The sequence below is a fragment of the Dendrobates tinctorius genome, unplaced genomic scaffold, assembly GCF_039654945.1.
Source record: "Dendrobates tinctorius isolate UK_male_01 unplaced genomic scaffold, ASM3965494v1 ptg000338l, whole genome shotgun sequence".
NCBI lineage: Eukaryota > Metazoa > Chordata > Amphibia > Anura > Dendrobatidae > Dendrobates > Dendrobates tinctorius.
Window position 1 is genome coordinate 1,453,677 of NW_027362004.1, and position 23,732 is coordinate 1,477,408.

A 23,732-nucleotide genomic window follows, 5' to 3' on the forward strand; every position below is an offset into this window, starting at 1 on the left:
GTGATATCTCTGGTAGTGGTGAGGAGGTAGTGGGGTCATTGCAGGCTGTAGGATTTCTTGAAGAGGTGGGCTTTTGGGTTCGTCTGAAGGATCCGAATGTGGTTGATAGTCGGACATGTTGGGGCAAAGAATTCCAGAGGATGGGGGCTATTCGAGAGAAGTCTTGGAGGCGGTTGGGTGAGGAGCAAAAAAGTGTGGTGGAGGCATTCCATGATTAAGCCCTTTCAGGGTGAAACGCGTAGGAAATTGCTCCCCTCCATACGCCTCTTTATGTCATTTTTACCTGATGGTATGAAGATTTTATATTTTCAATAAAGCAATTATTATTTTATCTCCTGGAGACGCTAGAAAAATCCTTCTTTATGTTGTGCAAGGAGGTCTTGGCAGGATCGGAGATTATGTGAGGGAAGGTATCGGGAGATTAGTTCAGAGACATATGGGGGAGACAGGTTATAGATGGCCTTGTAGGTCAGTATTAGTAATTTGAACTGGATACGCTAAGGGAATGGAAGCCAATGAAGAGATTTGCAGAGGGGAGAAGTGGAGGAGTAGCGAGGAGAGAGAAGAATTAGTCGGGCAGCAGAGTTAAGGATGGACTGGAGAGGTGTGAGGGTGTTAGCAGGGAGACCACAGAAAAGGATTTCACTGTCATTGAGTGACTTTTAAATGTTTTTATGGTGTTCTGGACTGTTTTGACAATTAATAAAATTCATAATATTTTGATCTAGTGTGTGATCCCATTGTTATGGTCAGTAGCTTTTCCTTGTTTTTCTAATGAATATTTTATACTGACTATTGTTGTATCCCCGTATGTATTGTTGGTGGTGTCCTCCTTCTCTTTATTGTTACAATTGTCTAGTGGCCTTATAAGCCACGTTTCTTTTTGGGAGTGCAGGCAACCCTGTTTGTATATTGGGACTTTATCATGGATTTGGCAGCTAGAGAGGCAGGCTGCAGCAACCAGGCCCATGGTATTTTTGAGGATGTCACGATTACCTCTTCTTCCTTACAAAATGGCACGGGTAATACTGATTTTGACAGCATTTCTAGGGATTTGGTGAATTTGCACAAATCCCTAACGAAGACCTGGTGGAACATTAAAAGCTTAGAGGAGTATAAGAGGTTTGGTTTTGTTCCTCGTGGATTGAGGGTTCAAATATTTCCAGCCTGGGAGGCTGAATGTTCATTGCAGAAAACTTGGGAAAATGGGCATTTTCAGTGCTCTACTATCCTTATGAATTTGCTTATAGAACATGATAGACTGTCCCTAACAAACATCAAGGATAAAATAAAGTCATGTGAATTGAAATTAAGTGCATTTGACCTTAAAACAGTGGTTGAACCTTTTCAGATTCGCCTTAAAAACACCATTGATCAATATGAAAAAGATTTAATTGGGGGTAAAAAACGCAAATTCAAGCGTGATTAAATGGATTTTACTAACGGAAAAGCATATAAGTGGGTACACAGGGGTAATAAAAGACACTTTTTCCCGGATAATACCCCCAATAAGGATAATCCAACAATTGCTGATTCAGAGTCACGTGATTTTTTATCATCAGAGCAAAGCGATCTAGAAGGCGCCACAGGAGGGGCAGACATGGTAAAAAAAGGAGAACCAGAACATTCAAACAATGGTCCCCCAAATATCGGAGAAAAACCTGGCAGAGGCGGAGATATTGATCTCATTTGTGGCTGTTATAGATTCTTCTCCAACAACATCTAGTCTCAAACAGGGTAAGCGGTCTATCATTAATTTATCACGATATGAGTTGTCTGAAGTTGAAATTTCAATTTTACAACGTGGTTTATCATTTTGCCCTATGAATCCTCTGGACAAATTTACATTTATTAAGGATTTATACATGTTTTGTAGACAACTTACCTTTAAATTAATGTACCATCAACCATCTTGACAGCTTACCAATTGGAGAGAGACAAGCCTTGAGAGATCTTATATCTTTGTTGGAAGAAAATGAACATTCAGGGACGAGGACACGCTTCAAGGGACGTTTACCCTCCCAGGCCATTTACCATTTCTCCCCACAGAGAAGGTGAATAAGATTTATTATCATGTATAAGACAGCCCCCACAGTTGTGTATTTATATATTTTAAGTGTTTTTAGCTGTTTTGTCCCTTTTATTAAAGTAATTAGAAAATATGAAGTTTGCATCATACATACGGCCCTTTTTTCAGCTTCTACAGTAGGCTAGAGGTCATCATAAGATTTGAAAGACTTGAAAAGTTAGACTAGTTCTACCTGCTTGTAAAATATCAGCAACATTTCACTAGAGACCCTCTTGCAGACAATAAAACCTTGGACTGATGCAAAGGATAACTTACAGATAACTACTTTATGAATAGCAACATTGTGCAGCAAGTCCCTAAGGCAAGATCTTACCATGTCACATTCCCTATCTATGCAGAGGGATCTTCATGTCTTTGTCCTCACTATACAGATAACTTCTTAATCATATAATGCAGCTACAAGGTTCTGAAACAGAATTTCCAATCAATATATATTGCAGAGGATATTCCTCTGAGAATATTTTTTTTTTTGCACAGACTCATCGACGATCAATTTTGGCAGACTCACTTATGTGGTGGATATAGATCTGTACTGCATGTTATTCAGCTGTTAACTCTATCCATTCAAAGGAAAGAAGGAGGAAAACATGTTTTAAAGACTACTTGGAAAGTCAATGGGAAAGACTAGGACTGAAAGGAAAAACTTCTGTTATGATACCATAGTTAAAATATATGTAAGGAGGTGGCGGGGAACCTTACGTGCCTCCTCTCCCCTGGACACTGTTCACACGATTACCTGCGGCACCTTATTGTTATTAATGTGTAGTGTAATGTTTATGTACTGTGATGTCTTGTATCTGCCATGTACTGTGTATATGTGACATGCCATCTCATGTACAGCATCATGGAATTAATGGTGCTATATAAATAAATAATAATAATAATATGTTTAGGATTAGGGATAGAAGTTAGCATAGAGTAATAGCGGGGTTAGAATAGAAGGGGGCACATTAGAGATAGAGACTAGGATAGGTAATGTCATTAGATTAGGCACAGGCAGCAAGAAGATAAGTAGATGTGAGTGGCACAGAGCAGAGCAGCACAGAGCAGGGAGATATAGGAAAGGCACTTCCTGTTTAGAATCAGACGCCCGGGCAGTCTGCCCAAGGGCAGGACATATGCAGTGGACAGTAGCAAGCTATAGGGAAAAGTCTGCATATGGCAGTAAGGGGCCCCAAGCTGAAGAATAATGTAAACGGGCACCAGCTTAAAGGAATCATCCTCAGGAAGGATTCGGGGTCTAAGATCGGGGCGGGAGCAGCTGCCATGTCTTTCCCGGCATCTTTCCCTATTGGAACCAGACAAAGGGCTGACAGAGAGCTGGTGACGCTGAAGGTACAGATGGGACATAGACTGTCCAAAGGGACTGCCTGTATGGCAGAGAAAGGGAAAGTACAGGAAACGTTGCCCTGTGTGAACTGTGCTACTGATGTGATGGATGCCTTACTGTTTAGTAAAGTTCAACTGTTGGAAAAAAACTGTGACTCTGGTGTTTGCTGGAACCTGGAAGCCAGAAGCTGGAGTAACAGAGGTAACCAACTGTATAGCAGTACCAGGACTTTATCTTTTCATGTACAAGGTGCCGGGGTAACTTTGAAAAACTTTGCTTTACTTGCACCAAGTTAAATGACAATATCTTTTCTCATCATGCCAAAAGATAAATTTAGAACTCTGTTTCTGCTACCGGTTTTGGGCATTGTTGGATCACAAATGTTACACAGTTCTTGTTGATGTTAACTGTTACACTTGCTAAAGGGGTTGTCCAAAACTTCTCACTTTTGTATCGATAGATGAGCAACAGATGTTTAGACAACTAAAATCACTTAATATTAGTAAAACAATGAACAAAGCAATTGCAAAACTATAAACGCTTATGTGTGTCTGTTTTGAGGCTGGAATTTCAGAAAAAGCAAAATTACTTTTTAAGTAGAGCAAACCATGGAGCAAAGCTCATCAGATCTTCCTTGATAAAATCAATATAATATTATCCAGCCTTAAAGGGAATCTGTCAGCAGGATTGTGCACAGTAACCTACGCACAGTGTCAGGTCGGCGCCGCTAAACTGATTAAAATGATGCAATGGTTGATGAAATCCGTCTTGCGGTTGTTGTGTAATCTGTATTTGAAGTTTTCAGTTAATGAGATTCTGGTGCTTTGGGACGGCCTCTGGGATGTGACCTTCTGTCAGAAGTCTCCGGAGCCTGCACAGTGTGGCGTCGGAGTCAGTGTGTGCACATACCGCACTACGGCTTGGCGCCATTTTATTGGACATTGTGCACGCAAATACATTTTATCAAATACACTGTGTATGCAAATAAAACGGTGCTGTCGCAGAGCTATGTTGACATTGTAGTAGAATTCTTCAATAAAATGGTGCCGAGTCAATGGGTGCGCAAACTGCGATATCTGACGCCATTTTATTGAATACACTGGGTCTACGAATACCATATATAGCGTTGACTTTGCCACCATTTTAGTCAGGAATTCTAATACATCAAGATAGCAATGTGTACACGCACATGCTGACTGAATACACTTCCATCACTGATTAGTGTATACAGAAAACTGTCAGTCAGTAATGTGGAGGATTATACTGAGCTCTCTATTCAAATAACTGGTAGATTTGAAAAAGCTAAGTCACAACTTTAGCAAGCAGCACAGTAAGTGACACTTCACTGCAATTAGTCTTTGGTCGAGGTCACACTTGCGAGTACGATGCGAGAAACTCGCGCATCAATAACCGGCACTGCTGCCGACACTCGGACTGGAGTGTGCAGCTGCTTTTATTTCTATGTGTGACCCCGGCCTTTGTCCGAAGATCATGTTGCTCTTAAAAGAGGCTCTCATCAGGCTAGTAAAAATCTTGTGACTGTTTCTCCTTAAAGAAGCAGCCATTTGCAATTTTATATTTTTACACTTCTTCCAAGATCCAAAAGGTTTTAATTTTTCTATTGAAAACACTATATAAGGTCTTGGTTTTTGCGAGACGAGATGTAGTTATGATGGATGTCATTCATTTTACAATACAATGTAGTAAAAAAAACAGAAAAAATGCAAGGAAGTTGTGAAATAACTCAATTCAGCAATTGTTCTTTGGGTTTTATTTTAAAGTGTCCATGTACTGTAAAAATTATGTTTTAGTCTGATTCTGCAGGTCATTATGATGCAACCAAACCTGCAGATTTTCTTTTTAAGTGGTGAAAAGAAATCCATAAATTTGTAAAAGAAATAAAAAAATTGGTTTGTGTCAAAATTTTCTACAACCAGAAATGCTTTTTTTTTTTCCTATGGATCGAGCTACGTTTTTAGCATCCTGCGCAGACTGTTTTATTGACACCATTTTGTGGTAAATACTACATTTAAGGATCATTCAGACGTCCCTGCATATGGTCAGAGATTGGACAGCAATGCACGGACTGACCACATCTTTCCGGAGTCAAGCATGACAGCCTCACAGAAATAAATGAAGCTGTCATGCTCGAGTCAGGAGATCGAAAGCCAGTCTGTGCATTAGCAGCCCATGCTCGTACCGATTGGCATGGACGTCTGAATGAGTCCTAATTTTACCATATAACATACTAAAAAATAGGAAGAAAATCCAAGTGTTGTTAAAAAACAAAATTGTTGTTTTAAAAATAAAATGTGGTTTGTATCAACATTTTCTAAGACTTAGAACTTTTTTGCATTCCTTCGACAGAGTTGTGAGGCCTGTTTTTCATGATGAGCTAATGTTTTTAAAGGCAATATTTTGAGTTACCCCAAGCATTCTGATAACTTTTTATTGCATTATTGTTTTTTTTTTTTATTTTTCTGCATGGTGTTTACCATATTAATGAAATAATTTTCTATTGTTTTAGAATGAACTTTTATTGTATATATGCGGAAACACAAAATATGCTTTTTTTTCTTGATTTTAAATGGTAAAAAGAGGTTTATTTAAATTTTTTAAAAGTACCGTATATACTCGTGCATAAGCCGACCCCCTTAATTTTGTCACAAAAAACTGGGAAAACATATAAGCCAAGGGAGGAAAATGCAGCAGCTACTGGTAAATTTCAAAAATAAAAATAGATACCAATAAAAGTAAAATTAATTCAGACATCAGTAGGTTAAATGTTTTTGAATATCCATATTGAATCAGGAGCACCATATAATGCTCCATACAGTTCATGATGGCCCCATAACATGCTCCATACAAAATACGCCCCATATAATGCTGCACAAAGGTTAATAATGCCCCCATAAAATGCTCCATAGAATAATATGCCCCATATAATGCTCCATAAAGGTTATGGCCGCATAAGATGCTCCAGAGATTATGCCCCATAAGATGCTCCATAGATTATGCCCCATAAGATGCCCCATAAAATGCTCCATAGATTATGCCCCATATGCTGCTAAATAGATTATGTCCCTTAAAATGCTCCATAGATTATGCCCCAATAAGATGCTTCATAGATTATGCCCCCATAAGATGCTCCATAGAATATGCCCCCATATGCTGCTCTATAGATTATGCCCCCATATGCTGTCCCATAGAATATGCCCCCACATGCTGCCCCATAGAATATGCCCCCATATGCTGCTCCATAGACTATGCCCCATATGCTGCCCCATAGAATATGCCCCCATATGCTGCTCCATAGACTATGCCCCCATAGAATATGCCCCCATATGCTGCTCCATAGAATATGCCCTCATATGCTGCTCCATAGAATATGCATCCATATGCTGCTCCATAGAATATGCCAACATATGCTGCTCCACAGAATATGCCCCCATATGCTGCTCCATAGAATATGCCCCCATATGCTGCCTCGTAGATTATGCCCCATATGCTGCCCTGTAGATTATGCCCCCCATATGCTGCTCCATAGATCATGCCCCCATATGCTGCCCCATAGAAAATGCCCCCTTATGCTGCCCCATAAGATGCTCCATATATTATGCCCCCATATCCTGCTGCAAAAAAATGCCATACTCACCTCTCCTGCTCAGGACCCGGCACCTGAGATATTCACCTGTTCGGGGTCCATCACTGCTCACCGCTGTCTGCCACGTCATCTGTCAGTGACTGTTCAGCCAGCAGAGGGCGCGGCATGCACTAACAACGTCATCGCGCTCTCTGTTGGCTAAACGTCACTGACACATGACGCAGCAGACAGTGGTGAGCAGCGTGGGAACGGGGACTGGTGAATATCTCAGGTGCCAGGAAACCTTCCAACTCAGAGAAAACAAAGTTTAAAGATCTTTCTGGGGACTATAAACTTATATGAGACATGTCCGGACCACCCGTGGCCAGCTTCTTTCCACACTACTCTTGTTGATTGCCAGGTCTCTTCCATGTTTGTACATCAGAAAAGACTTATAAATCAATTAGGGCAATGAAGGAAGAACATGACTGGGGGCAGAACTTGACTAGTTTTGTTGAGGAGAGCCTTAAGTTCAAATACTTAATTAACCTCAAGTATATTATTTCACCTTACGTGAGCTTTTTCAGATCAAAGTGTGACACTAAAGATGGCTGCCATCTCCTGCTTGCCTCATGCCATGTGCTAATGGAACTGGAATTTCTTGTTTGGCCAAACCACCATGTGCTCCATGGATCCACCCACGATGACGCCCACTGTGATGACCTCATGGACCAACCCAGCCTGATGACCTCATGGATCTGCCCGAACTAGCTCACTGCCCAATCCACTAACCAATGGAATACATCTGAATACTCCCATCTTAGAATTAACCGAGCACACTCACAAGGGACATAAAAACCTGTTTGAATCAATAGAGCTCTCACTCTTGCTCTCTCTTGGAGCTATGCCATAGATTGATCAAAGAGAGATTACCTCCAACTGTGTGTGGTGTGATTCTTTTAGTGCGCACTGATCAATACCCATTGGGCCAGGGGCAGGCAACTATTGAACGTTATTTATTGTTCAACCTAACAGTTTAATTTCTGCTCTGGTCTCCAGCCGAATCTTTAAACATTTTTTCGTCTGAAATATTGTAGTGTTTAGAGTCGTGGAGTAAAACAGCCTGCAATTGTGCAGACAGGCTTTGATTCATGCTGCCCATGGTTTGGGCAGTACAAATCGATTGACAGACTTACTTCTCCAATCAGGGATATTGAAAGTAATGTAGATGGATACCATCAACAGTTTAAGTGGATTTTATTCACTGTGTCATGATCCATGCTGGATCATGACAGATAAAATGCAATAGTAACCTTTTTTTTTTTTCTTTTAAGCTATGGTGCATAAAGATAGTTTTGCCCCCGGTGGCCATTAGGGTCATTGCACTGTGGTGGTTTCAGTTCTAGTTTTGCCCCCGGTGGCCATTAGGGTCATTGCACTGTGGTGGTTTCAGTTCTAGTTTTGCCCCCGGTGGCCGTTAGGATCATTGCACTCTGGTTTCTTTAGTTTAGTGCATGTGATTATAAAGCAGGTGTGATTGCTCTGGCTCTGCTATAAAAGAGTGCCAGGTGTTGCAATTACGGTTGGTGATATTGCTAATTTCCAACCAAGACTGGTGAAGGAAGGAGAGAGAGAGTTCCTGGCAGCTCAGTCAGAGTCCTGGTGTGGAAGGAGTCAGAGAGGATTTCCTTGCAGTTGTGGCAGCTATTCAGGAGGAAAGCTGCATTCTGGTGGTGGACTGTGTTGCTGGGAGCTAGAGCAACAGAGCAAAGCTAAGTGGTGTTTCCCTGTTTGTATTTTTCCTTGGTGTGTATTAGTACAGCAGTGGGGCCAGTGCCTGCACCACCCAGCTCCCTAGCAAGGGATAGGTGTAGGGTGTGCTAGGGTGACAGGTTCCGGCTCGGCGACAGGTGAGGAGCCTGTATAGGGAACGTTAGGAGTGTGAGGGAAACTGACTCAGGGGGAGTGCAGGAGGTCTCCACGTCCCCGTTCCCTATCGCAGGGCCCACCGTTGTATCTGCTTTCCCTTCCCCCGTGTCTTGTTGTCTGAGTTACCGGCCTGCGGTCGTGTCACACAGGACGGGTCCACGTGACACACTGGGAAGCAATGTACTTGAAGGTTACAAAATCGTTTTAGAGGTAACAGTCTTGAGAGGAGTTGGCATACAGCAACAAGCTAGTATTGATGACACTTTGCTCATGCTTAAGACAGTCTGCTGGGCAAATAGTTCAGCAGCAATTTCTTCACTCGACACCTTCTCTTTCACAATAAAATACATCATACCTAATCAATGCTGGCCACATGCCCTTCTTGAATTTCCTCTTTAGATAGCAGTACTTCAAACACCAACAATTGTTTCTGTCTCTCATTGATGTGGAAACTTTCTACATACGCAAGTTTTAGTTTTCAGAGCTTGATTCATGAAAGCATTCATGCCAAAATTCTGGAATAAAAGCTTTGAAAAGTTGGAAAATGATATGAATTTTGGTGCATCACCAGTTTTTCTGAACTGCGCCAAAATGGAGAATCCACAATGGATAACAAGGGAGCAAGAGGCAAAAACAATTTTAAATTAATTATGTGATGACCCAGCATCTGACTCTTCTTCATCAATGGGTAGGTTTACAACCTCCAAATCTAAGAACCTGATATGTGGCTGTTTACCCTCGATGTTGAGTCACTTTATGCCTCCATCAGATATTTTTATGGTTTGGAGGCAGTTAATTTTTTCTTAGGGATAACAGACATGGATGATCACTTCGTCCATTTTCTGCTGTCCCTTTTGGAATTTGCATTATCACACAATTATTTTATTTTTAAAGAGACACTCTACCTACAGCTCCAGGGGACAGATATGGGGGTGGCCTTTGCACCATCATATGCTTGTCTGTTCCTGGGGCTGTGGGAGAGGAAGATTTTTCTTATGGACCCACCATCTCTTCCTTCTAAGGTTTTATTGTGGACAAGATATATCAATGACGTTTTTGCTCTATGGCAGGGTACTGAAAATGACCTTCTCAGTTTTGTGGAACAACTCAATAGCAACAAAATTAATATTAATAGTATTAAATTTACCTGCAATTACAGTCGTGAAAGTATTGACTTTCTGGATATACGGATTTATAAAGGAAAGGATGGATTCCTGCAGAGTGATCTCTATTGGAAAAAACTTCCCTTAACAGCATACTTCAAGCTTCTTCGGCCCATCCAAAACATTTGAAAAAGAATATACCTTATGGTCAGTTCCTCAGGGCGAAGCGTATATGCTCAGAGGAGACTTCATATCAGAGACAAGCGTATGACCTTCGGAATTGGTTTGAGGAACGTGAATATTCTGGACAGATTATAAAGAGCTGTAAGAAGAAGGCATCATACATTAAGAGAGAAGATCTTCTGAAAACTAAGAAGAAGTCCCCTTTAAATCACCAGGTGAGATTCATTTCTACTTTTTTTAATAATCAATTTGCAGTGAGGACCACCTTGGAGAAGTATTGGCCTTTGACTAAACAGGATCAGACCTTGGCTGAATGTACCTCTTTGCTACTCTCCATTACTTATTGGAGAAATAAGAACTTAAAGGATATTTTAAGTCACAGTTATTATAAAGGCCCAGAACAAGAATACATGTTTGGATCAAAAGGGCTCAAGTTGGGTTTTTACCCTTGTAAAAATTGTGCAGCATGTAAGAACTTGGAACGTTCGCTTTCTTTTAGCTCCAGTGATGGATCTAAGGACGTTAAAAGTACACATCATATAACTTGCTGCACTGAAAATGTAATCTACAGTTTTATGCCACATGTCCGTGTGGTCTAGTATATGTTGACTTAACTTCACGACAACTTCGTGTGAGAGTTAGGAACATGTTCATGTTATTCAAAATGCCGCTGAATCACAGACTGAAGAACAACTTAAACCAATACCTAGACATTTTAAGTTGACACACGGTTGCAATAGTAATCTATTACGGATTGGTGGCATAGACCGCATATTGACTGACAAACGTGGTGGAGATATCAAGAAAAAATTAGCCCAACTTGAGACACAGTGGATTCTGAAAATTGATTGTATTCGCCCAAAAGGACTCAATGAGGTCCTCAGTTTTGTTCCATTTCTGTGAGTTTGTGTTGTGTCTTGTTTTTATGATTGGTTGTATTTTAATTCTCACCTTTTTCTTTGATTGTGCAGGTTTTTGGTGAATTTTCCCTTTTGTGTCCTATTCATATGGATTCTCCACAGCGCATATAGACTTTTGGAGCTTTTTCCTCCCATATAGATGAAGAAATGAATAAATTGGATTTTCTCCTGTCTCCTTCTTTTGACAATATTTATGTATTTAATAGTGAATTTTTCTGTTTTTCTATAAAGATTTATGTATTTTTTACACCTCTCAATCGAAAGGTGCCACTCACAATTACTGTATATTTTTTCTTTTCTTTTTTATAAAAAGCAAAACATTTTTTGATATTTATGTTAATCACCAATTAAGTTCATCTTTATAATGAATATAATAATTTTAATATACATATATTTTGCACTATGGGTTCACTAGTATGTTTTGCTGATTTTTATTGGTCACACATATATATTCTTTTTCTTCCCCCTTCTTTTTTTCTCTTCATTACAATTATTTAGATTAAAATAATAAAGAATTCTTTTTTTATTATTTTATTGTGCACTTTTAACTCTTCTTTTTCACATATTTTCAGATTTTTGTACCTGGTAATTTTCTTTCTTTCTTTGCACCCCTCTCTTTCATCACTTGGTGATATTTCTTGGTTATCTTATAAGGTACTGTATGTGCACCTTTTCTTCTTTTCTCCCTATTATTGTGATTCTTGCCCTCTTTTGCACCTTGTTTACGTTTCCTTCCCTTAGCTCTACTGTGGTGTGTGCTTCCCATGACCTGTGTTATGCTGTTGCCATGGATACGCGTCCATATGACATCTCAAATTCCCACGCGTCAGCAGTGGGCGTGGATTTGTGATGTCGGACGCACGCCGAGGCCTCGGTTTCCGGCTTTCGCTGTGCCGCTGGAAGCGCCATTCATAACTGCGTGCATTGGCTTCTATCACCACCGGTATATAAACCTGCCAATTTGCACTATGACACCATGCCCCCCGCCAAAGAAGCACGATTGCGAAACATGTGTTGGGTACCTCTTCCCACGTCCTCATTAAGGTTGGTCTCCTTTTATCGTTCTGTATGCCTAGCTGACCACATGGTTTCTATACTTATCAGCATCTTGCATCTTTTCATTATTGATGTGTTTTTTCAATTGCACTAAATTGATTTGGACAATCTTTCTTTTTTTATAAAAGGTTCTCTTTACCTATTCGTAGGTCTGATATGACCACGTTGTTGCACTTGCCACTTTATATATTTTGACAAAGTCTTTTATAATGGAAAAGGTTTTTTCTGATTGACTCTGCTGTGCACTATTATTATTTAATTTTGAGTACTTTTATCTTTTGGATTAACCTCCCTTGTACCTTCTTTTGGCCTAACTATTAATCTATATACCAACCATATCGGACGTGGCACCTAGGTGTTGCCATCTCCTTTTTTACTATTATAGGAATTTTTTATCCTGTATTTTTACTTGTCATTTTCTGTATACTTATTAATAAAATTTGAATATAGTCATCTTTCTACTATTTGCTCTTGTATCCATTTTTGTTTTTTTGGTTATTTATAATTAACTTATGGATGAGCTTTGTTTTATTAGACGTCTTTTGGAATTTTGAAAGTTTACAATGCCTGAGAAAGCAAAACAGCGAGCCAGCATCACCACTTCACTGTAGGTACAGTAGGTGTTCTTTTCAGCATAAATTCCATTCTTCCTCCTTCAGACATACCACTCATCCATAGGCCTAAAAAGTTTCTGCTTCAGTTCACTGCTCCACAGGACAGAAACCCAAAACATCTGTGGATTATTTATGTGGTTTTAAAAGAGGCATATTGTGAAGAATTTGGAGAAAACCATTTGTTATATTAGTTGTGTTCAGCTATTTGAATTTTTCAAGTTTGATTGTTTTATGGCAAAGAGCAAAATTTTGTATTTTTTTGCTAATAAATACAATTTTTAATGGAGGTTGAAATACAGTGCTAATATACTATAGCTAGAGCACAAATGTAAATCCTCAATGTGTTATTTAATATCCTAAATTAATTAAATGGTGTCATTGGCAATTCTTTTCTTTATTGATCAGCATTTTTGTGCTAACTGGCTCTAGCAACAGTTGAAAAATATAAATAGTAGTTACCTGGCATCTGTTGTTTGCATGACGTACATTGGCCATCTGGAGTTGGAGATAAAGGATGTATTCCAATTCTAAACTAGGGATTTTCCTTAAATGAACCTTGTAAGTAGAAATTTTAGTGTGTATTGGACTTGTCAAGAATATCATTTATATCCTCTAATCATGGTTTAGCTTCAACATCTGGTTGCACTGCAGACAAAATATATTTCTGTGATATGGAAATAGATCTAGCGATATGTGTCTCAAATGCAAAATTTGCAAACCTGTAATTGGGGTAATTCGCTTAATTTCTTTATGAAATTATTGAAATTGAAAAATTCACTAATTAAGGGATTAAAGACCCATAATAGCTAAATATCCACTGATGGTGTTTGCTTCAGATTAGTGTGGCATATAACATCAGTTTAGTCATTCACCAAGGCAGATACCTATTACAATTGAAGAGACTATAGCCTGAACCTTTTATTAACCAAGTTGCCTCCTTCCCGATAACATAGTGCGCAAATAAGCTCACTGAACACATTACTCTTTGTTGGAGGGGGTCGACCACAGCTTTATTTTTCCTCTTTCATATGACCATTCTCTTTAACCATAAAATGTGTGTATCCGCTGGAATCTGAAATGGTATGCACCACCAGACTCACGGTGAGCAAGTCTTCAGCTCCATACCAGTATATTTTACCACCATGAAGGGGTTGATGTAGTCATATACTGAGCCCCATTGCCCACTCAGCATAAACAAGGCCTGCTCAATCCCATCCTGAAGATCCGATAGGAATATTTCCATGCCTATGTCATTCAGGTGAACACTGTCCTGACCAATCAAGCAGCGGTTAATAATAATTTAACAGCTCAGGTCAAATGTAACCTGCAAATCACTCCGATTTCCAACATCCAATTCATTTAGCCTCCCTATAAGACATACCTGCACTTGTTGCTTTTGTAGTAGATGTAATCCTGAAAGACTGATCACCAAAATCCCTGGGCTGTACACCAGCTTTGAACAAGCAACTAACTCTTTAATATAGCCTAAAATTGATAGAGTATAAACTAGATATCATTCAAACCTTGATTTTCTCTTGACACAACAGTCTGGCCGACTGAGAAGGCTGCTGCCTCTTACACTGGCTCAACCTGCCCATAGCCAAATTGCAGGAACTGTCACCCGACAAAGATGGTGAATGCCACAGAGATTATCTGGAGCAGTGGATCTCCTCCTGTTTCTGAATAATCTAGAAGTATGTCTGGCGCAATGCTGTTTACAATCAGGGCATTAATTGTAAGGCCTCATTCAAATATCGTGAACAAAGTGTAGTTGTGGTGCTCTTACACTCATAAAAACGCTGAACACAGTGCCAAGCATGCCAAAAATTACAAGCAGGGTTATCCAAACACCGTTGAAGGTAATAGCTGTAGTGCTTCATTCAAATATTGATGAGGAATTACAAATATTAACCCCTTCATGACGGAGCCCTTTTTCAGTTTTGCGTTACTGTTTTTTGCTCTCCTTCCTCCCAGAGCCATAACTTTTGTATTTCTCTGTCAATATGGCCATGTGATGGCTTATTTTTTGCATAACGAGTTGTACTTTTGAATAACTTCATTGGTTTTACCATATCATGTAATCATGTACTCGAAAATGGGAAAATAATTCCAAGTGCGGTGAAATTGCAAAAAAAAAAATGTAATCCCACACTTGTTTTTTATTTGCCTTTTTTGCTAGGTTCACTAAATACTAAAACTGACCTGCCTTTATGATTCTCCAGGTCATTATAAGTTCACAGACACCAAACATGTCTAGGTTCTCCTTTATCTAAGTGGTGAAAATAAATTCCAAAGTTTACTTAAAAAAAAAATTGAGCAATTTTCTGAGAACTGTAGCGTCTCCATTTTTCATGATCTCGGGTTGGGTGAGGGCTTATTTTTTGTGTACCGAGCTGACGTTTTTAATGATACCAGTTTTGTGCAGATACAATATGTTCTTTTGATCACACGTTATTGCATTTCAATGCAATTCGCGGTGACCAAAAATACATAATTCTGGTGTTTTGATTTTGTTTTGTCGCTACGCTGTTTAGCGATCAGGTTAATCCTTTTTTTATTGATAGATCGGGCAACTATGAATGCGGTGATACCAAATATGTATATGTTTGATTTTTTTAATTGTTTTACTTTGATTGGGGTGAAAGGGGTGGTGATTTGAACTTTTATGCTTTTTATATTTTTATATATTTTTAAACACTTTTTTTAACTTTTGGCATGCTTCAATAGCCTCCATAGGAGGCTAGAAGCTGCCACAACTCGATTGCCTCTGCTACCTAGAGGTGATGCATAGATCACCTCTAGGTAGCAGAATGACAGCATTGCTATGAAGGCAGACCACAGGGTGACGTTCATAGCAATCTGCCATCAACCTCTGGTTGTCATGGCACTGCACCGATGACCCCCCGATCATTTAACTAGTTAATAGGCGCGGGCATGTCCCGACTTTGATGTTGGTTCAGCGTTGGAACCCACATCAAAGGGGGAGACACGACATGCACAATACTAGTACGGCGCATGTCGTGAAAGAGTTAAGAAAGTGTAGTTGTGCTACGCCTACATTCATAAACACTTTGTACACAGTGCAAAGCAAGGAAAACATTTTAAGGAGTCATCCATACACCCTTGAAGGCAACAACTGGCGGGCCTCTTTAAAATATTTTGAAAGTGTAGTTTATGTAATCCTACACTCACAAAGGCTTTGCACACAATGCAAAGCTAGGAAGAAAATATAAGGAGGGTAATATAGTTAAGCATAGACCCTTGAAAGCAACAACTGGAGGGCCTCATTAAAATATTTTAAAAGAATAGTTGATGTACTCTTACACTCATAAAGGCTTGGCACAAAGTGCAAAGCCAGGAAAAAATTACAAGCAGGTTCATTCAGTCATTCATAGAACAACTGTAGTGCCCCATTCAAATATTGTGAACAAAGTGTAGCTGTGTTTCTCCTACACTCATAAAAGCTCTTTCACTGTGCAAAATCTGCCAATAATTATAAGCAGGCTCATTAATACACCCTTGAAGGCAAAGTCTGGTGTGTCTCCTAAAAAAATTTAAGAAAGTGTAGTCATAGTACTGCTACACTGCGAAGCCAGGAAAAAAATGTAAGTAGACCTTAGTCATCTATAGACGATAACAACTGGCAGTCCTTATTACAATATTCAACATTAAAAACACTTTATGTTCTTCTGTCATCTGGTGGTGCTGAAAAGTCAGGGCTAATCCATGCATTGTTCATTTTCATTAGAATGAGCCTGTCAGCACTTTCTTTTGACAGGCAAAAGTGCCTTTCTGTTATTACCCCCCGGTGGCACTAAAAACCCACTCAGAAAAGACACCAGTGGCAAGGCAGCACATCTCCAAGGCATAAAGGGAAAGCTCATGCCAAGAGTCCAGCTTTGAGACCCAATACCTAAAGATCGCAGAGGAATTAGGGAGTACACAGGTTTTGTCGGTCAGGTATTGCTTGTTCATTTTTAAAAAATGTTCCCTCCTTGTCAAAAATACCCAGTCATTAGGGCCTGGAAGCAGGGAAGGTGTCATGAAATTGGCCCATGCCTTTGACAGTATACCACTGCCTCTGCTGTACTTGGTGAGTGTCTCCTTCCCCTCTCCTCCTTCGTTGGGCAAGGAAGCTTGACCGCTGCATCTAGCATTGTCTGATGGGAATTTTTTCAACATATTTTCCACAATGGCCTTCTGGTATAGCACTATTTTAGAAGACATCTCTGTCTCAAGAAAAAGTGCAAAGTTCTCCTTGTAGAATCGGTCTAGCAGAGTGAACAACCAGTACTCTTTTTGTCCAAGATGAATGTAATGCGAGGGTCACGGTAAAGGCAGTCGTACATAAAGCCAGCCATATGTGCCAAGCTCCCTACAGTCAACACTTCCCTGTCTCCACCATGATGAGTACTCTCCATTTCCTCCTCCTCTATCTCTTCCTCCTCATTCCCTCCTCAGCCCATCCACAAGGGAGTGACGGGACAGTGATTGTGTGACTACTAGCCTCTGTTGCGCTAGAAACCAGCTTCTGTTCCTCCTCCTTCTCCTAAGCCTCCACCTCCTCATTGTTACCCTATCCATGCTGAGCAGATGAGATGAGGCTGTGGCGGGTAGTATCTCCCTGTCTCATGTCATCCTCCTTCCACCTGGTCCCCATGGAATACTTTAGCTTTAATTGTGAGCAGCGACTGTTTGAGTAGGCAAAGAAGCAGGTATTGTTGCGCTGACTATGGCATTATCACCTCTCATCATTTTTGAGGAGTACTCAAAGTCTTGGAGAACCACACAAATATCAGACAGTCTTGCCGACTCTTCAGTTATGTGTGAATGCTGACCAGAATACTGACGAGCGTGTTGGAGCTGATAATCCACAACTGGCCTCTGCTGCTCAGAAAGCTTTGCCAGAGTGTGCAGTGTGGAGTTCCAGTGTGCGGTGACATCGCACAGAAGTCGTTGAGCTGGCACTTGCATGCGCCGATGTAGCACTGCCAGAGTGGCAGCAGCTGTAGCCGACTTGCGGAAATAAGCACTGATGTGGCATACCTTGACCAGAAGCTCTGGCAAATCTGGGTAGGTTTTCAGAAACCACTGTATCACCAAGTTTAGCAGTATGTGGGCAAAGCATGGAATGTGTATGAGCTTGGCAAGTTTCACAGCCACCGTCAGGTTACAGCCATTTTCACACACAACCATGTCTGATTGGAGGTAAAGCAATGAGAGACACGGATCTATCTGGTCTGTTAAGCACTTCAATATCTCTACTGCGGTGTATGGTTTGTGTCCTACACAAATTAGCTTCAGCAGAGCCTGTTGTCGCTTTGCTAAGGCAGTGCTGCAGAGCTTCCAGCTTCCGGCTGATGTGGACGATGTGCTATGAGATACCAAATCAGAGATGGAGGATGAGGAGTAGGGTCATCAATCCTCGGCGTCGGTAGCACATGTGCCATGCCAGGGTGGAACTCAGCCCCAGTCTCCACAATGTTCACCAAGTGTGCCATCAGGGAAATATAATGTCCCTGGCCACAATCACTTGTCAACGTGTCAGTATACAAGCCATTTGGTAAGGGCACGGGTGATGTTCCTGGACATATGCTGGTGCAAGGTGAGGACACTACACCAGGAAAAATAGTGTTGACTGGGGACCGAGTACCGTGAGACGTCTGTCGCAATGAGTCAGTGGAATTTCTACATGTCTGCAAGTATAAATGGCAACATGTTCACGGCAAGCAGCCTGGAAATGTGCCCGTTTCACATTTGGGCCTGCGAGTGAGTGGCTGGTAACTTTCTTTTGTGTTCTAAGGCCTGGGGTAGAAACAACTGAATGCCATGCTGGGACATGTTTTTGGAAGCGCCTGATGTTGCACCCAGAGAAGCAACTAGCACATGGTAAGAGGCAATGGTGTCACCTGCTGAAACTAATCAAGGACCCAGGTGTTTCTCCCACTGAATCTGGTACTTAGATGACATGTGCATAATCATATTGGTGGAGGTTAGGCTCTTAGTGGTCAGGCCCCTGCAGATCTTGGCATTGCACAGGTTGCAAATGACTATTTTTTCATCTCAGAACTCTCTTTAAAAAAGTCTCAGACTGGGGCTTACGTAGCTCTTTGATGAAGAAATTAATGCGTGTTGGTGTTCTGTTAAACAGTTGCCTGCCTTCTCTCTCTGGTCAACCAACTCCTTGTTCCTGCCTGTTTCAGTGCTTGTCCTCCTGTCTTGATGAGTTAACAACAACCTGACTTTTCACAACTGTATCTCATCATCCTCTATCTCCTTAGACAAAATTTGCCGTTCTCCCCCATCATCTCCTTGTGACTGTGACTGCTGTTAAGTTATGTGCATCACTTAACATCATCTCCTCCTGTCCCTCTTGGAACATTCAGGGTGAGAGGCCAAAAACAAGAAAAGAGCTTGTAAAGAGCTCCTCGGGGTGTCCTTGTGTGGGATCTCTGGTCTCCTGGGACTCCAGATGGTAGGAGGAAGAAATATCAGGGTGAGGATTAAATGATCCAGACTGATGGCTAGTGAGACTGGACCATGTGGAAGTCTAGGTGGTGCTGCCAAGCATGCCAACTAGTTTTTTGCACTGGTGTGGCTTCAGAAGTGGTGCACTGTAGTTCCCTGCAAAGTGGGACAGGAAGCTATGTGTTGTGGATGTGTGTGTTTCTTGTGCTCCAGCAATAGGCATAGTTGCACATGCCCCATGTCCTCGGCATCTGCGTGCACCATCATAAGCACTTCCACTTTCCCGTCCCTTACCGCACACCTTAAGCATCTTGCAATTGCTAGGTCTCTGGAAACCAAGTTTATTTTTAATAAAAATAAAAAAATTGGTCACCTGCAGCAGGAACAGCTTTTTTTTTTGTTTAATACCACCGTAATGTAATAAAAAGAACGTAAAACTGTATTGATGACTATTTGAATCAAGAAAAAAAAATTGAACTGTTTTTTGGAGTGTTATATACCTCTGCTATGTAACACTAAGCAGTGCTTTAAACTTTATGAATGACTAACTGAATCCAGAAAAAAAAATGTGGAGTCTTATATACCACTGTAATGTATCACTAACCATGTTAAACTGTATGGATGACTAATTGAATCCAGAAAAAAGTAACTTTTTTTGGAAGTTTTAAATACCACAGTAATGTAACACTAAGCTCATTAAATTCTGTGGGGACTTATTGAAACTAGAAAAAAATTTGAACATTTTTTATTTTATTTTATATACTATCGTAATGTAACACTAACACTAGCCAAATGTTAGCTAACACTAACCTAACCTAATTAACACTACCGCAATATAACACTAACCATATAGCCAAATCACTGTATGGGTGACTAATTGAATCCAGAAAAACAAAAGAACCTTTTTCAGTTTTATATACCACTGAAATGTAACAACCACGTTAAACTCTGTGGATGACTAACTGAATCCAGAAATTTTTTTATTTAGTTTTTTGTGAGTTTTATATACCTCCATAAGGTAACACTAACCACGTTAAACTGTATGGATGACTAATTGAATCCAGAATTTTTTTTATTTTTTTTTGGAGTTTTATATACCACTGTAAAGTAACACTAAGCATGCAAACTGTATGGATGAAAATATAGCCAATTTTTTCACCCATCAAAAAAAAGAATGCGGTCACGTGCAGCAACTATATATTCAGCAATAAACTGCAAAGCCTTTAGCCCTGCCTAGAGCCTGTATTCTGCCTCTCTCCCTGCTCCTGCAATTGCACCTAGGCTAAATGCAGAATGTATCTGATACAAACAGTAAAGCACAAGATTAGCCCTTAGAAGAACTGTTAGTATGATGCTTCAGCATCAGCACCAGTATCACAACTAGAGGACTCTGATTAGTTAAAAAGTGCACACACAGGCCTAGATAACTGCTCTCTCCCTCCAAAAACAACTGTAGCTAGGCTGGGCAATGGTGTCAGCGTGATGAACGTTGCGGCTCCTGTGTCTTTTTAACCTCTGATGAGGTAATACGGCCAACCAATCACAGTAATGCCACTACCAAGATGGCAATGGCATTACAGTGACTGGCAGGCAATCCCCGCATGTTTATTTGCTGTTTAACAGGTGCCAAACATGCAGGGAACAGACTAGCTGTTATCATTTAATAGTAGAGCAGGAAATGGCAATAGTCAATAGGTTTAACTGCTGCTCAGTTGAATGCAATTGTGATAAGTAGATAAAATATGTGAACACCTTTATGGGCGATATAAAGTACTTTGCAAAAGATTTGGGCAGGTGACAAATTGTCTCTTCAGAGAGGAAGAGGACTTGAATTCTAGTGCCACCTATTTTAAGTATCAATCCTACAAGAAATTATTGACTCATTAATGAGCCCTAAAATATGATTTAGAATAAAAGACAAATCAGTATCTCATATTGTGACACGGTATTAGGTGTAATACCCCTCATCAGTACAAAGTGCGAGATATGATTTGGCTAGGTGAGAGGCTAAGACTGAGATGTAACGGGTGAGATTTCTCCTTGTGGAAAGTGACATGCCAGGTCTGGCACTAGCCTGACAGACCTGGCATGTCACTCTCCACAGGTAGGTGTGAAAAAACTCTTCAAAGTAAGAATGCTTTAAAAAATCTAAGTGTTAATTTTTTTTATTAATTAACAATATGCAAAGTGAATTAATGATGGTGATATCTTAATCAAATAAATATTTGGTGTGACCACCCTTTGCTTTCAAATCAGCACATTTTTGTCTAGGTACTCTTGCACAAAGTTATGGATTTTGTGGGATTAAAGAGGACCTTTCACCAAACTTTTCATGTTAATTTGGACAGAATGTAATAGATGATCCAGATCAGAAATAAAATTTTTATTTTTTTTTCGCCTCTCCTTTTTGGAGCTATTAGCAATCAAAGTATTTGCCACTGGAACAATTAGATTTTTTTAAGTCCACGTGGTCTGTAACAGACAGATTTCACTGGAGGCAAGTACGTCAGACAGTAACACAGCCGAGTAAGAAGAGCAAGCGCCCACAATAGTAATGACAAAGTATCTGCTTTCCTTACTGCATTGTGATGAGATGCTTGTGCACAGCAGGTATGAATGTGATTTACTGACTGCTTTCAGCTCTCATTTGAGAGTGTCATTGTAAACTTCTAGTATCTCTCCTCCAAGAATGCTGCCAGCTTTGAAATTTAAAAGATGGCATCCAGATGCAAAGAGAAAAAGAACACACCTGCATTATAGCTTAGGCTAGTTTCACACTTTCTTCCTCCGTGAAGGTCTGCCAACACTACGCCTACTGCCGCATTTGTTCAGCATTTCCCTGTGTACCTATCTTTAACATTGAAGGTGAAGCAGAAGTCCAGTGAGGGTGATATCCATAAAAAAAACTTTTATTCCATTTTAATTAACCCCTTACCTACAATTGACGTAATATTCCGTCCATGTGACCCTGAACCTAATTACCATGGACGGTGCGGGGGACTCCTTTCCTGCAGGTCCCCGGATCCAATATGGCGACGGGGACCTCCGGGGGCCTGCAGGAAGCTGGCTTCCTCAGTGCCTGCAAAGCGCAGGCATGAGGAAGCCTGTGCAGTGCCTGTGACAGATCGCTGATCTGTCACAGTGATCTGTGATGTGACAGATCAGCGATCTGTCACAGGACAGTTATGTCCCCCCCTGGGACATTGTAATAAAGTAAAAAAAAAAAGATAAAGTGTAAAAATAATTTAAAAAAAATCGCTAAATAAATTAAAAAAAAAAATATTCCCCAATAAATTCATTTTTTGGAAATAAAAAAAAACACAATAAAAGTACACATATTTGGTATCGCCGCGTCCGTAACGACCCGCCCTATAAAACTGTCACAATATTTAACCCCTTAAGCGAACCCCTTAAAAAATAAAAATAAAAAACGAAGCAAAAAATAATGATTTATTATCATACCGCGGAACAAAAAGTGCAATAACGCGCGATCAAAAAGACGCAAATAAATATCCATGGTACCACTGAAAACGTCATCTTGTCCCGCAAAAAACGAGCCACCATACAGCATCATCAGCGAAAAAATAAAAAAGTTATAGCTCGCAGAATAAAGTGATTCAAAAATAATTATTTTTTATATAAAATTGCTTTCATTTTATAAAAGCGCCAAAACATAAAAAAACTACCTAAATGAGGTATCGCTGTAACCGAACTGACCCAAAGAATAAAACCGCCTTATAAATTCTACCGCACCCGGAACGGCGTAAACGCACCACCCAAAAGAAATTCATGAAACGCTGTTTTTTGTAAATTCTGCGTCCCAAAAAACAAAATAAAAAGCGATCAAAAAATGTCACATGCCCGAACATGACACCAATAAAAGCGTCAACTTGTCCCGCAAAAAATAAGACCTCACATGACTCGGTGGGTCAAAATATGGAAAAATTATAGCTCTCAGTATATGTGGTGATGCAAAAACTATTTTTACAATAAAAAGCGTCTTTTAGCGTGCGACAGCCGCCAAACATAAAAACCGCCATAAATAGTAAATCAAACCCCCCGTTATCACCCCCTTAGTTAGGGAAAAATAATAAAATTAAAAAAATGTATTTATTTCCATTTTCCCATTAGGGTTAGGGCTAGGGTTAGGGTTAGGGCTAGGGCTAGGTTTAGGGCTAGGGTTAGGGTTAGAATTGGGGGTTTCCACTATTTGCGCACATCAGGTGCTCTCCAAACGCAACATGGCGTCTGATCTCAATTCCAGCCAATTCTGCGTTGAAAAAGTCAAATGGTGCTCCTTCCCTTCCAAGCTCTGCCATGCACCCAAACAGTGTTTTACCCCCTCATGTGGGGTATCAGCCTACTCAGGACAATTTGCAAAGCAACTTTTGGGGTCCTATTTCTCCTGTTGCCCTTAGGAAAATAAAAATTTGGGGGTAAAAATATCATTTTTGTGG

The 23,732-nt window shown here is 40.2% G+C and overlaps 1 long non-coding RNA gene across 1 annotated transcript in view; it reads left to right on the top strand.

Moving 5' to 3' along the window:
• The first annotated feature begins 11,989 nt into the window (after nt 1–11,989).
• LOC141074854 (uncharacterized) overlaps nt 11,990–23,732 on the top strand; it is a 93,483-nt gene continuing 81,740 nt past the window's right edge. The window contains exon 1 of the long non-coding RNA XR_012227223.1: nt 11,990–12,181. This is a non-coding gene — a long non-coding RNA (uncharacterized lncRNA). The remainder of the gene's footprint in view (nt 12,182–23,732) is intronic.